This window comes from Prionailurus viverrinus, chromosome X, assembly GCF_022837055.1.
Source record: "Prionailurus viverrinus isolate Anna chromosome X, UM_Priviv_1.0, whole genome shotgun sequence".
Taxonomy (NCBI): domain Eukaryota; kingdom Metazoa; phylum Chordata; class Mammalia; order Carnivora; family Felidae; genus Prionailurus; species Prionailurus viverrinus.
In genome coordinates, this window is record NC_062579.1 from 87,317,667 (window position 1) to 87,338,049 (window position 20,383).

Here is a 20,383-nt window from a genome sequence, read left to right on the forward strand (position 1 = left end):
AAGCATAACAGAACAGTATTTCTCTTCCTGGGGTCCGATAAACCTCTCTCTTCAACTCCCCCTTCCCCACGTGCAAACCCTCCGCTGTCCTCTGAAGCACCTATACGTAGTAGGTAGGTCTGGTCAACAGACCTTCCACAGAGCTGCTCTCATGGATTGAGGTGAACACACTGGTTACTTTTGCATCCAAGGCAGCAATCGGTCTGACGAAGGGAAATCCTTTCCTATTACCAATAAGGACTACGACGATCAGACCCCCCCTTAAACTGCTCCCAGAGACGTCTTAAAGTTCTCTCCCCCGAATCAGTCTGTCCTTACGTATTTCATAGCCCGGGGTCATGTGAAGTACAAACGGCAAGGGTTAAAAATCCCTCGTTTGGGGGAGCCTGGGTGGCTCAGTCAGTGAAGTGTCCGACTCTTGATTTGGGCTCAGGTCATGATCTCATGGTTCGTGAGCTCAAGCCTCGCATCAGGCTCTCTGCTGTCAGTGCAGAGCTGGCTTCAGATCCTCTGTCCCTTCTCTCTTTGCCCCTACCCTTTTTATAGGCTGCTGAAATTTGACTCGGGCTATTAAATAGCACTTCCTAGATCAGCCCAATGCATTTACAGTTACGTTCCCACTCAGACTTTCTCACACAAATGAACATGAAGACAACGCTTTGCTTGGCTTCCGGGTTACAAGATTGCCGCTTGTGTAGTGAGGTACTTTATATACTATGTGGTTACCAGGAAAGACAGAATTTTTCACAAGCGAGGAAGGGACCTGAGGACAAAGGGAAGATGGGGGATGACGATGCAGACACACAAAGTTTAAAAATCGTGTCTGATATACTCTCCACTCCCAGCCCACAGTTAGCAGCCACGCATCTCGTCTCAACTCGTTTTTTAAAAAGGAGGAAATAGGGGCGCCTGGGTGGCGCAGTCGGTTAAGCATCCGACTTCAGCCAGGTCGCGATCTCGCGGTCCGGGAGTTCGAGCCCCGCGTCCGGCTCCGGGCTGATGGCTCGGAGCCTGGAGCCTGTTTCCGATTCTGTGTTTCCCTCTCTCTCTGCCCCTCCCCCGTTCATGCTCTGTCTCTCTCTGTCCCCAAAATAAATAAACGTTGAAAAAAAAAAATTAAAAAAAAAAAAAAGAAAGCTATTAAAAAAAAATAATAATAAAAAAATAAAAAGGAGGAAATACCACGGGAGAAAGGTGAATTGTCCAAACTCACACACCTTGTCGGTGGCAGAGCTAGGCCTGAAAACCAGCTCTCATGAGCCCTTCTCACTGACTCGAAAATAAATTTTCTTTTTTATAAGGAGGCTGTCCTACACCTACCCATCTTACCAGAAGCCTCCCCTGAACCTTGGTCAAACCGTCAACCCCCCACACAGTTTTACCATTACAACATTTTTGGCAGAGTAATACTCCAACCACCTTTCACTGAGCACCTTTGTTCTGCCGCATACTATTCCAGGTAAACCTTGTCGAAGATACAAGGCGCAAGTGACATGTCGCAGTATTTATGAGAGCAACAATCCTTTTAGTATTTATTCAGTGTTCACAGCATCCCGGGCACCGCCTTGTGCTAAGCATTCTACATACATGATATCATAGAATACTCATAGTCAGCATTGGATGGATGTACTCTTTTCTTTCCCATTTTAAAGACTAGACGCTGGGACACAGAGAAATTAAACAATTCCCTGCGAGCCACAGAGACCGAAAATGGTGAAGCTTGGATCTGAATCCAGTCTAGTACCAAAAGCCCCTGATGATAACCGGTATGCTAGGCATTTTCCGTTCCTAAGATCAGCGTGGATGGCAGCTTCCTGTTTCTACCCACTCAGTTTCACACAACGTTACTGCCTAAACTATTTCCCACTGCGAATCTCCTTTGGAATGGCACGCCTAAACTATTTCCTGTTTTCGGCCTCACTTCCCATCTCTTCAAAGCCGTGCTTCATAATCCCCTTGTTCTAGGAGCTGGCTGGGATAATCTTGGCATAACTGGAGAAACTCCAGGTACTTACCAATTATCTGGTTTCTCAAGAAATGAGTTATCATAGGCAATTATCACAGGTCTTCTTTTTTTTCTCTTCTCCACTTTGGAGACATTAATTAGAATCTCTAATACTTCCCTTCCTGTCTTATAATCAAGCACACTGGAAAAAAAAAAAAAAAAATAGATAGGTGCTCCTGAAATTGCCAGCAGGCCAGAATACAGATTCTACAAGTCACAAGATGGGGGAGGTTATGGGCGGGGCAAAAAGCAACTAAAACAAATTCAGAATCACAGCATTGTATGTAAAAGCTGACAGGACTAATTGATCTTTGGATAAACAAATAGATACGTAGCTGAGGAACCTGTTATATTAAAAGGCACAACGGTGTATCAAACTGCATTTCGGCCCTGCCTCGACCACTAATGCTCTTGGAGGGAAATTCTAATTCAATTTCCGTCTATAAAGTGGAGGTGAGGATGCAGCCTGGAAGACTTGGGCTGAAGATTAAATGAGACAATGTATGTGACTGTATGCTCTGAGCATGCTCTGTATGCTTCTGAGCACCTGGCTACTAGTCAAAAATTTGAAAATAACTTGTTGCAACCCTACACATTTGCCCCTACTAATTCAGCAAAATTGACCCGTCCACCCGTTGGTAAGTAGACACTTACTATTAACCTCCAACTTCCCCCACCCCTGTTCATACGTCACTTGCGTTTACTGATACGTGTCTTCATAATAATTAATTTCAGGCATTCGCCTCTCTTTTCACAGCTTACAAAGAATGTACGGAATTATTTCAACACCCCTGCAGGTGTATAAGGTTGGTATTAAATATTTACAATCAGTAAAACTGGGGCTTAGAGAGGTCCCACCGGCTGGTACGAATCTGTGTTGAAAGGCAAGGGAAAAGAAGTAAGGGACAGAAAAATGTGGCAAGAAAGATTATTCCAAAGCATATGAAATGGACCGCAGGTCGTCGTTTTGTTTGTCAAGGCAGCAACCACGTTACAGAGACAAATACCTATTGATTAGAAAATAATGCATGGGGGCGCCTGGGTGGCGCAGTCGGTTAAGCGTCCGACTTCAGCCAGGTCACGATCTCGCGGCCCGTGAGTTCGAGCCCCGCGTCAGGCTCTGGGCTGATGGCTCAGAGCCTGGAGCCTGTTTCCGATTCTGTGTCTCCCTCTCTCTCTGACCCTCCGCCGTTCATGCTCTGTCTCTCTCTGTCCCAAAAATAAATAAATGTTAAAAAAAAAAAAAAAAAAAAAAAAAGAAAATAATGCATGGAGTTTGACAATGTCCCTCAGATGACTTCTTAAAAAAAAAAAAAAAAAAACACGTACAAAAAAGTATGGCCATGTTATTTATGTTGCCGTCAGACTGAAAAAAATCAGCGTTATAAAACTTGAAACCTTCCATTCACATTATTTCAAGTGTCTAGAGAAACAGCCAGAGCAGTAAGAACAGGGCTGGGAGAAAAAAGAAAATGGCAACATCTCTAGAGAAGTAGAGCTTGAGGAGAGAAAAATGGAAACGTGGAGGGACCAATTTCCTCTCATATCAGTTAATCCGCTGCGTATCCATCCATGGTTTCAGGATGTGACTCAAAAGCACTAGCTTCCTGAATAACGAATCTTCTTTCAAGGAGACTATCCAACATGGACAAAGGTCTATTCATAGCTTCTGGCATATGGCCATGACTCAGCATCATAATCAGCACCTCTGGAACCGGCCAGACCCCGAGGCCTGACAACACGCTGAGATCAATACAAATACACGGCTCGGTAACAGTACAGTCACATAGGAATGAGTGGTGAGTCAAATCTGATTTAGATAATAACTGGCAAATAATCTGCTCTTCAGACAGATTCATCGTTCTTGCCACTCGTCAAGTGTGATTCATTTCCCGCAGAAACACACAGAAACGTTAGACACATGCTGAATGACAACAATCGCTGTAGACCAAGGAAGGAGAGGTAGGATCTCTCTTCAACAAATATCACTTTAACAACCGATTCTGAATAACATGACACTGCATATTGATACTTATGCAATATGTTCAATGAATCTTGTAAAACATAGGTCAGTCATCTTACTCCCTCATTTTTCTTTTACATTTTTTTCAATGTTTATTTATTTTTGAGAGAGAGAGAGAGAGAGAAAGAGACCGAGCGTGAGTTGGGGGAGGGGCAGAGACAGAGGGAGACGCAGAATCGGAAGCAGGCTCCGGGCTCTGAGCTGTCAGCACAGAGCCCGACGCGGGGCTCGAACCCACGGACCGTGAGATCATGACCTGAGCCAAAGTCAGACACTTAATCAACGGAGCCACCCAGGGATTCCCCCCCCCACCCCGTTCTTTTTTTAGATGGTTTCCTATAAGACATCCTGAGTTCATCCAGCTAACAAGTTTCCTAAAGCACCCTCAAAACCAGTGAATTCGGTTTTGAGCTACAACGGCACCTGCCAGGTTCACAGTGTTAATTCATGAAGCAGTTTACACATTTCAGAATTAGTCCCTCATCTGAGCTGATCAGAGCTTTATTAGTTCATAATCCCACCCACCAAACCACCAACAGGCTTTTGCAACCCTTTAAAAAACTCCCCCACTTCATCCACTTTTTAGAACTGGTCAAATTGCTATTATGAAATATACCTTACATGCTATTCAAGTGAAGTCATACTGTAGAGCAAAGCAGTTATCTTGAAAGGCACCACTTCTCAGGAACTAGGAAAACAATCTCTTTTGTTCAACACCCTTCTCATTCCCAGATGCTCCCAAATACGTGTCAGCAAGCAAACACTGTGTACTCAAAACATTCACTTCGCGTAACAATTTCAAAAGTAAATAATAGAGTGTGCCCCACCCCCTCGAATTAAGTAGAAACAGAATACAAAATGTACAATTGTACAATAATAGCAGGTTTTATGCGACTTCAAGATTATTCTACCAGTATGTTCCTTCGTGTTCATGAGGCTTCGATTGTAAATACATGAAAATACGATATCATACCGTGTATAGTACCATTAATTATAGAGAAGAATGTTAACGAAAACATATAAATATTTCTATTGTGTGTTCATTATTTACCAATTCGTTTTGGAAGCCTACCACATGCCAGGCAATCTCCCAGGCACGAGGGATACAACAGGGAATGAGACAAAAACACCTGCCCTTTTGGAACTAACTTTCTGGTGTGGGAGACAGACGATAAACATAGCAGATCGTTACAATTTCTATCAAGAAAAATAAAGCAGGATAATTTGAAAGAGAGTAATGAGGAATGCCTCCCTGAAAAAGTGGCATGAAGGACTTCCATGAAGTGAGGAAATGAATCAGGTAAAGACACAGGAGAAGAATCTTCCAGGCAGAAGGAATAGCACAATCGAAAGCCCTGAGGTGGGAATCAGCTTCGCAGTTCTAGAAATAGCAAGCCCAGTAGGACAGAAAAGAGAAAAGGTTAAATGATCTCATAAAGATAGGCAGACCATGGTACCGAATTTCCCATTTATTTCAGTAGAGGGGGAGGCAGTTGCACGGTCGTGAGTATGGTCACATGATGTAACTTACATTTTCACAGGCTGCTCTGTACGGAAGGAAGAGGTAGGAGCAATAATGCAGGTTAGAGCTGATGGTGACATGGATCAAGCTGAAGGCAGTGGAGACCCTGATGGGATCTACTGATGGACTGAGTGTAGAGTATCAGCGGACGATGCCTCTATTTTTGTCATGGGCAACGGGATCATTGTTGATGGGGCCTGGGGATGATGGACAAGAGTTCAGCTTTGGATGGTTCAGTTTAAGCTGCCTAACTCAACACCCAAGGGGAGAAGATGAATAGGCGGTTGGACATCTGACTCTGGAAATTCAGGGAAGGACCAGAGCTACAGATATATATTTGACAGTCACCAGTATATAGATAGTATTAAAGCCACGTGAACAATTGAAGTCCTCTAGGGTATACTATAAAGTGGATGAAATAAAGAAAAGAGAACCAAGGCCTGAGATCTGGGACACTCTAATATACAGAGGTCAAACAATGAGGATATACCAACAAGGGAGACTAAGGCGAGGCCAGGGAGGTAAGCGGAAAACCTCTAGAGTTTTTGGTGCCCCAGAAACCATGTAAAGAAAATGGTTCAAGGATAGAGTGATAGACAATGTCAAAAGCTGCTGACAGGACAAATAAGATGAGGCCTGAGAATGGTCTAATCGATTGGGAAAATGGGAAATAACTGGGGACCCTGATAAGGGAAAAAGTGGAGTATCTGGAGCAACTCTCAGATTAAAGTGGGTTCACAAAAGGATAGATGGGCAAATGGAAACCATGAGTATAGATAACTCTGCTGAGGAGTTTGCTATAAAGGGACACAGGTGCTCCATTTTTTTTTTTTTCCAAATTTTTACTTAAATTCAAGGTAGTTAACATATGATGTACTATTGGGTTTCAGGAGACTGTACTGATTCGTCACTTACCTAGGACACCCAGTGCTCATCCCAACAAGTGTCCTCCTTAATGCCCATCCCCCATCTCGCCCATCCCCCCACCCCCCTCCCCTCCGTCAACCCTCAGTTTGTTCTCTATAGTTAAGAGTCTCTTATGGTTTGCCTCCCTCTCTGTTTTTATCTTCTTTTATTTTTCCTGCCTTTCATTTTTAAAACACCGGAACATTCTCTCTTCTCCATACACTTTCATTAGCTCTTCAGCTTCAGAATAATACTTCCCATGGTCACTTGAAGATTAAACCGGTTTTGGAACCTTGTAAGCTTACTTTTTAAAAGTGCTTATGACAGGGGCGCCTGGGTGGCTCAGTCGGTTAAGTGTCCGACTGTGGCTCAGGTCATGATCTCTTGGTCTGTGAGTTTGAGCCCCGGGTCAGACTCTGTGCTGACAGCTCAGAGCCTCGAGCCCGCTTCCGATTCTGTTTTTCCCTCTCTCTCTGCCCCTCTCCCACTCATGCTCCATGTCTCTCTCCCTCTCTCTCTCTCTCTCTCTCAAAAATGAAAAAACGTTAAAAAAATTTTTCAACTGCATATGACAAAAAAAGAGTTATTTTTGTACTTGTATGCAGGCAGAGATTGCTTTCCAGTAGACTTTTTGCCCTTCCTAAAAATGAATTTCCTATTTTAAGACAACTGGTTCTTTATAATCATCTGCTTAAAAGCTCTAACTAAATCCACTTCATAATCCTAAGTGATAGATCTACCTACCTACCCACTTTCTCACTGTTTTTTTGTTTTGTTTTGCTTTGCTTTTCATTTTGAGACAGAGAGAGCGTGAGTGGAGGAGGGGCAGAGAGAGAGAATCTCAAGCAGGCTCCACGCTGTCAGTGCCGAGCCGGACACGGGGCTCAAACTCACAAATCACGAGATCATGACTTGAGCCGAAATCAAGAGTCAGGCGCTTACCTGACGGACCCACTCAGGCGCCCCTCTCACTGTTTTCGATAGCTGCTTTTGAACCTGGGTTAGACCACGTTTCCTAAGTGACTTTAGAGTCTTCTCATCAAAACGGAATCTCCGAGTCTCTATTTTTCTAATCTGTCTGATGGCTGTATGGATGCGGACACGGTCATAGGCATCCATCCAGATCTTCACTTCCCAGACATTTCCTGAGCATCCATTTTGCACTCAAGGTTACAGATACGAAAACAAGCAAAACGCACTGTTCCCTACGCTCGAGCCTACTCAAGGAGCAGTCAGAAACACAGTTACTCACTACACTCCGAGTAGAGTGGCCAAAATCTGGAACACCACCACCAACAAATGATAAAGGGGATGTGAAGCGACAGGAACGATCATTCATCGCTGGTGGGAATGCGAAACAGTACAGCCACTTTGGAAGACAGTGTGGTGAATTCTTCAAAGCTAAATATATTCTTTTTTTTTTTTTATTTTTTTTTCAACGTTTATTTATTTTTGGGACAGAGAGAGACAGAGCATGAACGGGGGAGGGGCAGAGAGAGAGGGAGACACAGAATCAGAAACAGGCTCCAGGCTCTGAGCCATCAGCCCAGAGCCTGACACGGGGCTCGAACTCACAGACCACGAGATCGTGACCTGGCTGAAGTCGGATGCTTAACCGACTGCGCCACCCAGGCGCCCCATAAGCTAAATATATTCTTACGATACCACCTAGCAATCGTGCTTGTTGGTATTTACCCAAAGAAGTCAAAAGCTACGTCTACACAAAAATCTGAGCGTGGATGTGTTTAGCAGTTTCATTCATGATTGCCAACACTTGGAAGCAACTCAAGATGTCTTTCAGGAAGTGAATAGATCCATAAATTATAGTACATCCAGACAGACAATGGAATATTATTCAGTGCTAAAAAGAAATGAGTTATCAAGCCATGAAAAGACATGGGGGGGGGGCTCTTGGGTGGCTCAGTTGGTTAAGTATCCAACTCTTGAGTTCAGTTCGGGTCATGATCTCATGGTTCGTGGGTTCGAGTCCCGCATCGTGCTCTGTGCTGACAGATAGGAACCTGGAGCCTGCCTCCTCTTTCTGCGCCTTCCCCACTCACTCTCTCTCTCTCTCTCTCTCTCTCAAAAATGAATAAACATTAAAAAAAATTTTTTTAAAGACATGGAGGAGCTTTAAACACCTATTACCTAGTGAAAGAAGCCAATCTGAAAAGGCTACATACTATATGCTTCCAGCTATATGACATTCTGGAAAAGGCAAAAGCATGAAGATAATAAAATGACCAAAGGTTGCCAGGGGTTGGAGTGAGGGAGAGGGATGAACAGGCAGAGCACAGAGAATTTTTCACGCAGTTTGTGTCTACACAAAATGAAGACCAACATTTCTGAACATCTTTTCAGCTACATGACATGTGCTTAAGTTCTGACCCAAAAGATATAAACGGAAGTGTTATCTCCAATCTCTGGGTCATGCCTTTAGAAAGGATGGTCCTTGGAGCGCCTGGGTGGTTCAGTCTGCTAAGTGTCTGACTCTTGATTTTGGCTTAGGTCATGATCTGAGGTCATAGACGGGAGATGAAGCCCTGTGTCGGGCTCTGCGTGGAGTGTGGAGCCTGCTTAAGATTCTCTCTCTTTCCCTTTGCCCCTTCTCTCTCTCTCTCTCTCTCTCTCTCTCTCTCTCTCATTCTCTGTCTCAAACAAACAAACAAATAAATAGCAAACAAATAAAAAAATAAAATAAAATAAAAAGAATGGACCTTTTCATTACATTTTTTTTTAACGTTTATTCATTTTTTGAGAGACAGAGCGTGAGTGGGGGAGGGACAGAGAGAGGGAGACACAGAATCCGAAGCAGGCTCCAGGCTCTGAGCTGACAGCACAGAGCCCCATACGGGGCTCGAACTCACAAACAGTGAGATCATGACCCGAGCCGAAGTCGGACGCTCAACCGACTGAGCCACCCCGGCGACCCCCGAGAATGGACCTTTTCTCCTTTCCCCATTCTGCTGCTTAGAATATGGTCTTGGCAGTGAGCCACCTTTGAACAAGTAGATGAGGGAAACACCCTAGGTGTGGCAGAACAACAAGTTCAGAGTAGCCCAGGGCTCTTGACCTCATGCAATAAAGCTGCATATTCTTTCTGCAGCCTTGGATTAGCTACCTCAAGACAGTCATGTGAGAGCAAAATAAACCACTTTCTTATTTAAGCAAAACCCATAACCTAACTAGAGAAGTATTTAGCATTGTGTATTAAAATACTTTAAAAGTTCATAACCCTTCAAGCACAAATTTCCAAGAAATAAAAGAACTTTGCATTATTACAGTCCAACCCCTCATTTTCTACGTAGCCTGAGTCAGAAGCTCGTTCCTGTAAAGGGCCACAATTAAGCTTATGCCGCACTTCCTTTGACTGAAGCCTCCAAACAGATACTTTGGGCAGGGGAGGGGAGAACATACTGAACCACCCCACTTGCAAATATTACAGCCACAAAACGCCACAGCAGAGACTTTTCACCAAACACACACACACACACACACACACACACACACACACAGAGTCATCCACAAGAGGATCTAAGTCGTCGAGGACTCTCCAAGGCCCTCTGGAGGTTCTGCTGAAGCACTCACATAGTTTTAATCACATGTAACTTCCCCTTTTCCAGATATTGACAGTTCATCCCACATGCTTTGGTTGTTATCAAGATGCCCTGGAGTTCAAGCGGCCTCTCGATAAATCAGTACCAGCTCTATCAACAGCGTGCACTGTTCTTCCTGCAAAAGTGCTAGACGAAGCACAAGGCTGATTCCACAATCAGAGATTAATCGCTGCTGGGTGAGCAAAGCCAAACGTGCCTTGGGAAAAGAAAAAGTACCTGTAATAGAATCGCGCCTTTTAAAACATGGCTTTGTCTTCCTTTGCCTGAGCATCCAAGGGAAAGTTAGAATGACTAATACCTCCGACCCCCCCAATTCCACTTCATTCCTTAGAAGTGGGTGGGATGCTCTTTGGGAGCAACGAGGCCTACCTGATTCTATCGATACTTACTACCAAAAGGCAATGAGATATGTGTACAAATTTACACACACGCATACACACACACACACACACACACACACACACACACACTTGGCTTCTACCATGGCTTATATATAAATGAGAAAATAGAGGCCAGAGAAATACAATGATTTTCCCATAATTCCATTTCTTTTGAGCTTATGTTTTTAAGTACTGCCACTCTGATCATTTTTCTGCTTTGCGAAGACTTGACTGCTTTTTTCCAAATTCATCCGTCAGATTTTGCCTCTTCTCCTTTCTTTTTTTTTTTTAATTTTTTTAATGTTTATTTCTCTATCTTTGAGAGAGAGAGACAGACAGACAGACAGAGTGCGAGCGGGGGAGGGGCAGAGAGAGAGAGGGAGACACAGAATCCGAAGCAGGCTCCGGGCTCTGAGCTGTCAGCACAGAGCCCGACACGGGGCTCGAACTCATGGACCGTGAGATCATGACCTGAGCACTCAACGGACCGAGCCACCCAGGCACCCCCTTTTCTCCCTTTCTTTATGCGATCTAGATTAGCTTCCACACCCAAAACTGAACTTGCCTCTCTGCTTTTTTATCGTAACTTCCTAACAAAATCCCAAATCTGAATGAATTCAACTCTCAGGTTTCCTCTGTGCCTGTCACTGCGCAGGTGGGTGCTGATGGAAGAAGTCCCACAGTAGATTAGTTTCATGATAAAGTCCTAACATTCCATTTTAAATAAATCCACAGTACCGCTCAAAAACACCATTACGGGTCTCTGTTCAACTTTATTCCAGTACTGACGACAATGAAAACCTTCTTCTGATGTCTTTCATTCTTTTATCCCTTCTCCTCCAACCTCAGCATATGACCTGGTCTCTTTAAAAACAAAATTAAGCTGTCAGACGCAAACTCGGTCATCTTCATGATTCCACACATTTCCCGCATCCTTTCTTCCTTCCCTCCTGCTATAATAAACGAAGTATAGGTCCTACCCATCTAAGCTAAAAGACATACCCTGGCCACGTTATCAGAACCTTACAATTCAATGCTTTCCTTCTCTCTTTAATATCTTCAACGTAGGTGCAGATATACCTCTCAGTCAGATACATCCCATTCACATTCAAACATGCTCTTTACTCCCTAAGCTTAAAAAACATAAACTACCTTGCCCACATATTTGCCTCCAGCTACTACTGCTCCAATCCTTCCTCACAGCCAAATTTCTAGAAAGAGTTGTCTATACTTGGTACTTTCTCCACACCCCCACTCACTCTTTATCATTCCGTTTCCTTCTAGTTTCTTCCTTCGTCCCGCCACCAATCCATGACTCTCTTAAAACAGGTCCCGCTAGAATAACTAATGACTTCCTGGTTACTGAATCCAATCAATACTTTTTATTCCAATCTTCTTTCTCTCTTGGTGGCATTCACCTGTTTATCACCATCCCTGAAACACTACTCCCTTGGCTTTTCTGACAAGAGCGTTCTAGTGTCCTAATATTTCACGTCAGAGTTCTTTGAGGCCCTCATTTCTTCGGACAATGTGTTCTCTCTGGGTGATTTTATCTACTATCTATTTCCACATCTTCCATTACCATCAATACGACAATGGCTTTCAGACATTTATCTCTCATCCGAACTAGCTAGTTGGCAGTGATGTCCATTCAACAGTACAAGCCAGAAACCACAGAAACTGTCACCCTAAACACCTGATACTGTATCTCCTATGTCCAGTCTGCAATCGGATTCAATCCATTTTTCAAACCTCCCTTGAAACTCCTCATACCCATCCATATCCCTCCCAGGCTAGTCCAAATCACCACCATAATTTGCCTGGACTGTTACAATAGCTTCTTTAAAAAAAAAAATCTATATTCAACTTTTAACTATCACCTATGGACACTAACAAACATTTCTTAAAGTAATTTCTAGGCCCAACATGGGGCTTGAACTCATGACCCCAAGATCAAGAGTCTCACGCTTTTACAGACTAAGCCAGCCAGGAGCCCCTACAATGGCTTCTTAATACATCTCCTCGAATTTACTCTGGCCCTGCTCTATTTCCACACTGCCTTTCTTCTGTTTTCTAAGTGCAAATCTGACTATGCAATTGTCCTGCTAAAAATTCTTCAGGGCTTCCTTGTTATCTTGGGATAAAGATAAAAATTGTTTACTTGGTCCTCAGGGTCCTAAATACTGTGGCATCTGACTACTTCTCACCACTCTCACCATATCTGCCTGGAATATTCATCTCTCTATCACTCATGGTCAACTGTGAGGCCCGTGACAGGAGGGACTGCTTCTGCTTTTATATTAACACAAGGCCTATCACAGAGCAGGCAACAAGTGTTTGGTGAATCAGTGAATGAATGAACCGCTATGGCTTTAAGACTTTTGTTTGGGAAAGCTGACAGACTCCTGATCCAAAATACACTTACCAGTGCTCTATCATGGGACCTTGATACTTTAGCATCTTTGGTCACCAAAGGATTCTTCTCAATAATATTCTTGAGGGGCAGTTGGTTAAGTGTCCAACTCTTGATTTCGGCTCAGGTCATGATCTCACAGTTGTGAGATCGGGCCCCATGTCGGGCTCCACCCCGAGCGTGAAGCCTACTTAACATTCTCTACCACCCTCTGCCCCTCCCCAACTTGCACATGCGCGCTTCTCTCTAAAAAAAAAAAATAAAGAAATAATGTTTTTGAGCTATGTAAGTAACAAACTAGCACTTATCAAAGAACAGCAGAAGAAAGTATATCTTCCCTGGAACAGTGATGAATCCCACTTATGCAGATTATCTTAAAATATCCAGAGAATCCTTCCACAGATGATTTCAAAACACTGATGGACAACGTAATTCACTTTTCTCGGTTTCAAAGAACATGAATACACACGGGGACTAGGAATACTCAAAGCATTAATGTAACTTATCATCTCTTTCCTTTCCTCTATTTCTAGTACCAAATGGTAGCATGACTTCCCGAGCAGTGTCCTAAATGGAAACATAAGAGTCATTCCAGATTCCTTTTTCTCATTTATCGTCAACCACCATTTCGTACACGCACACACACAATATCTTAAAGATTCCATTCCCTAAATACCTTGGGGATCCATCCATTATCACTCCATCTTCATTCCCACAACTCATCCTAGCCCTTAACATCTCCTGATGTATTTCCATCTTCTAACAAGACAGATTCGTGTCATTTTCCATGCAGTAGTCAGTGTGACCTTTTCAGAACACAAATATGTCCACTTAAACTCCTTCACTAGCTTCCCGTTGTCCTAGAGAATAATTTGTAATAATAGCTCACAATTCAACGGACTCACAGTGTGCCAGTGCTTTTGAAAGCTTTTCACTGTATTAATTCACGTAGTCCTCACCACAGCAATATGAAATAGGTCCTGATGTCACCCCATTTTACTAATAAACAATAAGGCAACCGAGGTCTAGAGAAGGTAAATGATTATCACAGGATCTCGTAGCTGATAAGTGATGGAGCCAGATTCAAAGCCAGGCAAGAGTCATTCCAGAATTTGTGCCCCAACCTCTATGTTGTACTGCCTGTCATAAAATAAAGTACCAATTCTTTAGCATGGCAATCAACACTTTCCATTATGTGGACCTTACCAGCACTTTAAGTGTCATTTCCTGCATGTAGATCTTAAAAAGTAGGGTCTTGTCTTATCTCTCTAAACTTTCGTCCATGCAGGTCCCCTGATACCAATACTGTTTTATGCAGCCTACTCGCGGATTCCTCTTCGTCACTGAGATTTAGCTCAGATAGCAGCACTTCCCTCCGTATGCTTTCTGAGTACTCCTTCTCCTAGACTAGACTGTGAGTTACATCTATACTCTTTCCTGAAATATTAGGAAATGAAATTCTGCAAAGGCACTTGCAATTTAATGACGGGAAGAGACTCATAAACAGACGAGAAGAAGGACGCCTGGGTGGCTCAGCCGCCTAAGCGTCTGACTTGGTCTCAGGTCAGGATCTCACGGTTCGTGAGTTCGAGCCCCACATTGGGCTCTGTGCTGACAGCTCAGAGCCTGGAGCCTGCTTGGGATTCTGTGTCTCCCTGTCTCTCTGCTCTTCCCCTGCTTGTGCATGCTCTCTTGCTCTCTTGCACTCTCTCTGTCTCCAATATAAATAAGTAAACATTAAAAGAATTAAAAAATAAAAATAGGGGCGCCTGGGTGGCTCAGTCGGTTGAGTGTCTGACTTCAGCTCAGGTCACAACCTCGTGGTCTGTGAGTTCGAGCCCCACATCAGGCTCTGTGCTGACAGCTCTGAGCCTGGGGCCTGCTTCAAATCCTGTGTCTCCCCCTCTCTCTGCCTCTCCCTGCTCGTGCTCTGTCTTTCTCTCTCAAAAATAAATAAATATTTAAAAATATTTTTTAAAAAAAGGAAAGACAGAAAAGCAAAAGAAAACGAAACAGACAAGTGTAACTGTCTGTGTTTTGCTCAAAGTTTTTTTTTTTTTTTTTTTTTTTTGCTTCTCCCTCCCATTTCAAGGAGATAACCAGGCTTTTTTCCTCTTCTTTCCCTTGCTTAAGGGGATCCCTCCCCCCTATTGCCAAGACTAAAAGCAGAAGTTGTGCACAGACTTACCTTCCTAGCTTTTGTATTGCCAAAACCCAAGCTCAAGGGAGAGGTTATGCTTAGGAGCACGGATGCAGGTCTCAAGAAGACAGATGAACTTCCTTTTAGGGCACTCAGGAGGGAAAGGGACATATAGTTTAGACAAAAGTAAGTCAGGGGTGTGGCAGGGGTTAGAAGTAGCAGGGGGAACAGCTCAACATTGGATGGTAGCAGCCTAGGAAGGGGCAAAAGTTCAGAGGTATTTTAATGAGTGGGCTGGGCCCTAGACCCAGGGGACCTAATCTCAGCAATGACCCAGTCTCCCAAGCTTTGTCTAGAAGCAGTAGCAGCAGCAAACGTAAAAGGGCCGTCCCAGGTGGAGACAAAATGGTATATCAGAGAGTTGACAGAGAAGTAAAGATCAACGACCAAAAGGGCCTCCCTACTCTTCGGTGTGACCTAAGACCTCAGAATATTTGTGTCACCCAGTAGGATGCTCAAATATTAACTGAAATTGCATATCTTACTTTCCCGGCAGAATGCTGAATACAAGGCAGCCTAAAGAACACTTTGAAATAGCAGCACTCTCAACAATAACCACCTTATGCCGGTCAGAGTGGCTAAAATGAACAAATCAGGAGACTTTAGATGCTGGCGAGGATGTGGAGAAACGGGAACCCTTTTGCACTGTTGCTGGGAATGCAAACTGGTGCAGCCGCTCTGGAAGACAGTGTGGAGGTTCCTCAGAAAATTAAAAATAGACCTACCCTATGACCAGCAATAACACTGCTAGGAATTTACTCAAGGGATACAGGAGTGCTGATGCATAGGGGCACTTGCACCCCAATGTTTATAGCAGCACTCTCAACAATAGCCAAATTATGGAAAGAACCTAAATGTCCATCAACTGATGAATGGATAAAGACATTGTGGTTTATATACACAATGGAGTACTACGTGGCAATGAGAAAGAATGAAATATGGCCCTTTGTAGCAATGTGGATGGAACTGGAGAATGTTAGGCTAAGTGAAATAAGCCATACAGAGAAAGACAGATACCATATGGTTTCACTCTTATGTGGATCCTGAGAAACTTAACAGAAACCCATGGAGGACGGGAAGGAAAAAAAAAAAAAGAGGTTAGAGTGGAAGAGAGCCAAAGCATAAGAGACTCTTAAACTGAGAACAAACTGAGGGTTGATGGGGGGTGGGAGGGAGGGGAGGGTGGGTGATGGGTATTGAGGAGGGCACCTGTTGGGATGAGCACTGGGTGTTGTATGGAAACCAAATTGACAATAAATTTCATATATTGAAAAAAAAAAGAAATGTGAAATTCCTTCCATACTGAAATTGCAGACGAATTTCGCAGTAACTTCGATTATAATAAGGCGTGGTACGTTCTGAGAGGCAAGCACCTAGAAGCACCGAGGACAGGTGCCTAATCTGCTCCGTAGCGGTCCAGTAAGAGTCCTTACAGCAAGTAGTACCTCAACTATCTCATAGATAAGGAGTAGGTGTTTGCCGGCGCAGGGAATATGAAGGAGGGACTCCTCCTCAACGGAAATTGATTAAGCCAAAGGAGGGAAGTGAGAAAGCGTAACGAATCCAGACCTGTACGAGCGGTTTGTTTGGGCTGCAGGGTAAGAGGTACACAGGCATGTTTTCTGAGCCATGTTAAAAGAGTCTGGAGTTAATACTGGTGGTAATAAAGGGGACTGACAGCAAGTGGCATCGAGGAAGACTAGTGAAGTAGGAGATCTCAAGGAAAAAAGTATTCAAAAGCCAAGTGCTCCGAAGCCAAAAGGGATGGGGGGGGGGGGGCGGTTAGTAAGACAAGAATGGCAATGTGCCTCTTGTACTTGGACATAAGAAGCAGTTAGTGACTTTGGTAAAGGCAGTCCTATGTATAAATCGCTTTTTATTGGAGCCTAGTTGTATAGGTTCTATAGGTCTTGGTTATACAGGGAAGGGTTAAGAAAAGATAGCTTGCTTTCTTCACTGAATAAAGAACCCATACAGAGGAAGAGACTAAAAGACAGAAGAGAAAGGGAATACTTATATAAAGAAATCTCCGAAAAAAGCAAGAGGCCAGCATGTAATCTAAAACAAAAGCGGAGGGGCCCGAAGTCGGTTGAGCGTTCGACTTCGGCTCAGGTCACGATCTCGCGGTCCGGGAGTTCGAGCCCCGCGTCGGGCTGTGTGGTGACAGCTCGGAGCCTGGAGCCTGTTTCGGCTTCTGTGGCTCCCTCTCTCTCTCTCTCTGACCCTCCCCCGTTCATGCTCTCTCTCTCTCTCTCTCTCTCTCTCTCTCTGTCAAAAATAAATAAGCATTAAAAAGTAAAGAAATAAAACAAAAGTGGAAAGACGGAATTTGGACCGACGGAGGGCTCTGAGACAGGACAAAAGCAGGGATGAAGACAAAAATCGATTGTGTTTATAAAAGGCAGTGGGGTGGGTGCATCAGAGGTTCAGGCACACTTGATGGCGTTTATTTTCTGCGTGAAATGGGAGCCAAGCCTACCTGCTGAGGATAAATATGTTGTAGCTGAGTAGGAGGCTCAATGACAGAGGATAAAGTTTGCAATAGCCACCAAAGAGGGTGTAAGAGAACTGAGAGAAATCCCGAAGGCTCTCAGTAAAACCACGCAGAAGGATGACCTGCTTAGTACCTCTTCCTTCTTCGCGTTTCAGCTCAGATGTCACTTGCTCAGAGGCGTTGAAATGAAGCCCCTGTGACGGGCTTTACAGGCACTGCATTTCCTTTAAAGACTTATAATGGTTTTAATCTTGGACTAATTTGTGGGATAAGTGGATTCACTTCTACTCGGTTAGACCGTAAACTCAGTGAGAGGTCAGGGCTCACATGTATTTTGCGCTACGTGACCGGGATGCGGGTATAGTTGGGTGAGCAACGAACTAGAACTTAACCTCTAAGGAGGCAGGGACTTCAAACGATTTATGCTGTATCCTCAGTGCCTAGCACAGTGCATGGCACATAGTAGATGCTCAGTAAATATCTACCTGAATAAACGAAACGGATATGGCAGAACACCAAGGCTCCTGACTTGCTTTCCAGTGCTCTTCCCACTCTATTACGGCAGCCCATACCCGATGTTCCCTATGTTACGGTTACCGGAATAAGGGCCTATGCATACGCACTATTATCTCTGTTTTCCTCAAGAAGAAAGGGAGGCTCTGAAAGATGCAATATCACGTGCCAGTTAAACAGCGAGGATGTGCCAGAAACGGAATTCAGTTGCAGGTCTTCCTGGCTCCAAAATCTGAGTTCTTTCTCCTATTCCATGCTGCCTGCTGAGGTATTAAGTGATAAAAGATTCAATCTGTGAACCTGCCTAGGGATATGTGCATTTGAAAGTCTCCCCAGCGTCCCCACTGGCAAAGAAAAACAAAACAAGTAAACAAAACGCTTCCACATCCAAAGTAATGACTTTGGCGGTAAAATCTCCGGCGAAGGGACGGAGACAGGCCAACGAGGAAAATATTTGTGAGCTGGCACCTGTTGACAGTCTCCTAAATCACACCCCATAGGCACTTGCTGACCTATTCTACAGCCCTGTACACTATCCATCTCACCAGCATAAGGCTTGATTACACAGCGAGAATGGAAGACATAATCCCAAAGAGCGTATCTTCTCGGCGTTGCTTCAGCAGTGACGCTAGAAACAGCATGGAATAATGGGAACGGCAGGGACTGCAGCCACACAGATCTGGGCAAGACACTTCAGAGCTCTCTATGCCCCAATTTTCTTATCTTATCAAATGAAGGCAATGATACTTGCCACCATAAGGTTTAGGAAATGATTAAATGAGATAGTACATGTAAATGTCTGCAGCATAGTGGGCATAATGACTCAATTGTTACTAGTTGCCTTCCCCTTCTTCCACATCCAGGAGCCACCTCCCAGCAATTCCTTGAAGACACCCTGAAAAACACATGAAAAAGGAACAAGCAAACCCACCCCACCCCCCGCTCCTTTTGTTGAACCCTATTTTTTAAAATGATCATTTTTAACATTTCTATTCCCTTTCATTACATTAGCCATAGTCAGGGCACATGGCTCATTTCACAGATAAAGAAACTAAGATGAAAAGCTCTTAGTCCTTAGTTTATTATTCTCTGTTCATAATAATAATAATAATAACAATAATAATTCTATGCAGCTTGCTTAAGTCTTAAACTCTCTAAAACATTTCATATTTTAATAAAATTTGTATCAAAAACAACTGGTAAATTTCCTGTATTCATGTCCTGGTTTGATATACCCTCTTACATATTAAACAAAGAACACGAATCTGGAGCTATCCCAAGAGAGTGCAGTGTGCAAAAGTGATGGTCAGATTTACTTGTTAACTATTTTTTCAGAAGAAAACAAGCATCAAATGTATAGGATGTTAGTTCATTTCAGACCAAAAGCAGTGAAAATTGGAATTTATATTTTCATAACTGTATGTATGTAACCATAATATCCAAATAAATGAAAACATCACATACAGAGGATACACATGTTCCATAAATTAAATCAAAACATCATATAAAAATATACTAAGTCGTTCCTTTTAGAGGAGCTCTGTGGTTATTTCTGAGCTCAAGAGAGAAAAGTTGCTGCAAAGTAGTGAATTCTCATCTATAGGGAAAAAAAACCCACATAAATAATAATTTCAGAAAACCTCTTAACTCTACAGCGCAATTTTCCTTACCATTTCCAAAGGACCAGGTTTGCTTACAGGCAATATGATTTTTGTAGGAGATAAAGGCCAATAAGAAAATAACTACAAATTAAGTAAAAGCAAAAATGTTATTCATACTGATCATGCAGCACCTATTTGCTTCATGCGAAAAAATGCAGCACTTCCTCAAATCAATATATATCAAGTCAAATTATGTTTGCCATGAAAAGATTTATGAGCCCAGTTTTTTTATTTAAAAACTATTTATTTATTTAAAAAGAACTAATTAGTTAAAGTAAGTTACCTCTCATCCCCACACACCCTCTCCCAAACTTAAGTTCCAGACTTACTGTGAATGAATAATGTGTCCAGTTATAATCACATTCTTCTGAAATACCACTGAAATCTGTCTCAATGAATAGCTTCTTAGCTTCATGGATTTTAAATGACCTTAGAACTGAAGTCTTTATGTAGGAGGAGCTCTGGTTTATCTACCAAATGTACTGTCATGAGAAAATTTGCATTCAAAGCAGATCAGCATTCAAGGTTACATGTGTCAAAAGATTCAGAGGAAATCACGAAATTCATCAGAGTGATTTTTTTCCCCCTTTTTAATTAGTTCCTGCTATGGCATTTCAGGATGCCAATGTTATTTTACTATGTGACTCAC

General features: G+C 43.2%; 1 protein-coding gene across 5 annotated transcripts in view; it reads right to left on the bottom strand.

Annotated features, from left to right (window-relative positions):
• Positions 1 to 20,383, bottom strand: part of IL13RA2 (interleukin 13 receptor subunit alpha 2) — a 68,910-nt gene that overhangs the window by 19,008 nt on the left and 29,519 nt on the right. The window contains exons 1-2 of one of the 5 annotated variants that reach the window (XM_047843053.1): positions 20,064 to 20,087; positions 2,016 to 2,147 (exon numbers count right to left, since the gene is read on the bottom strand). The exons of 2 other annotated variants lie outside the window; for them this stretch is intronic. The gene's annotated coding sequence lies outside the window, so the exon portion shown is untranslated. Of the gene's footprint in view, positions 1 to 2,015; positions 2,148 to 20,063; positions 20,152 to 20,383 lie in introns of those variants that run through there. 2 more of the 5 variants (XM_047843055.1, XM_047843062.1) reach the window with 2 other exon arrangements.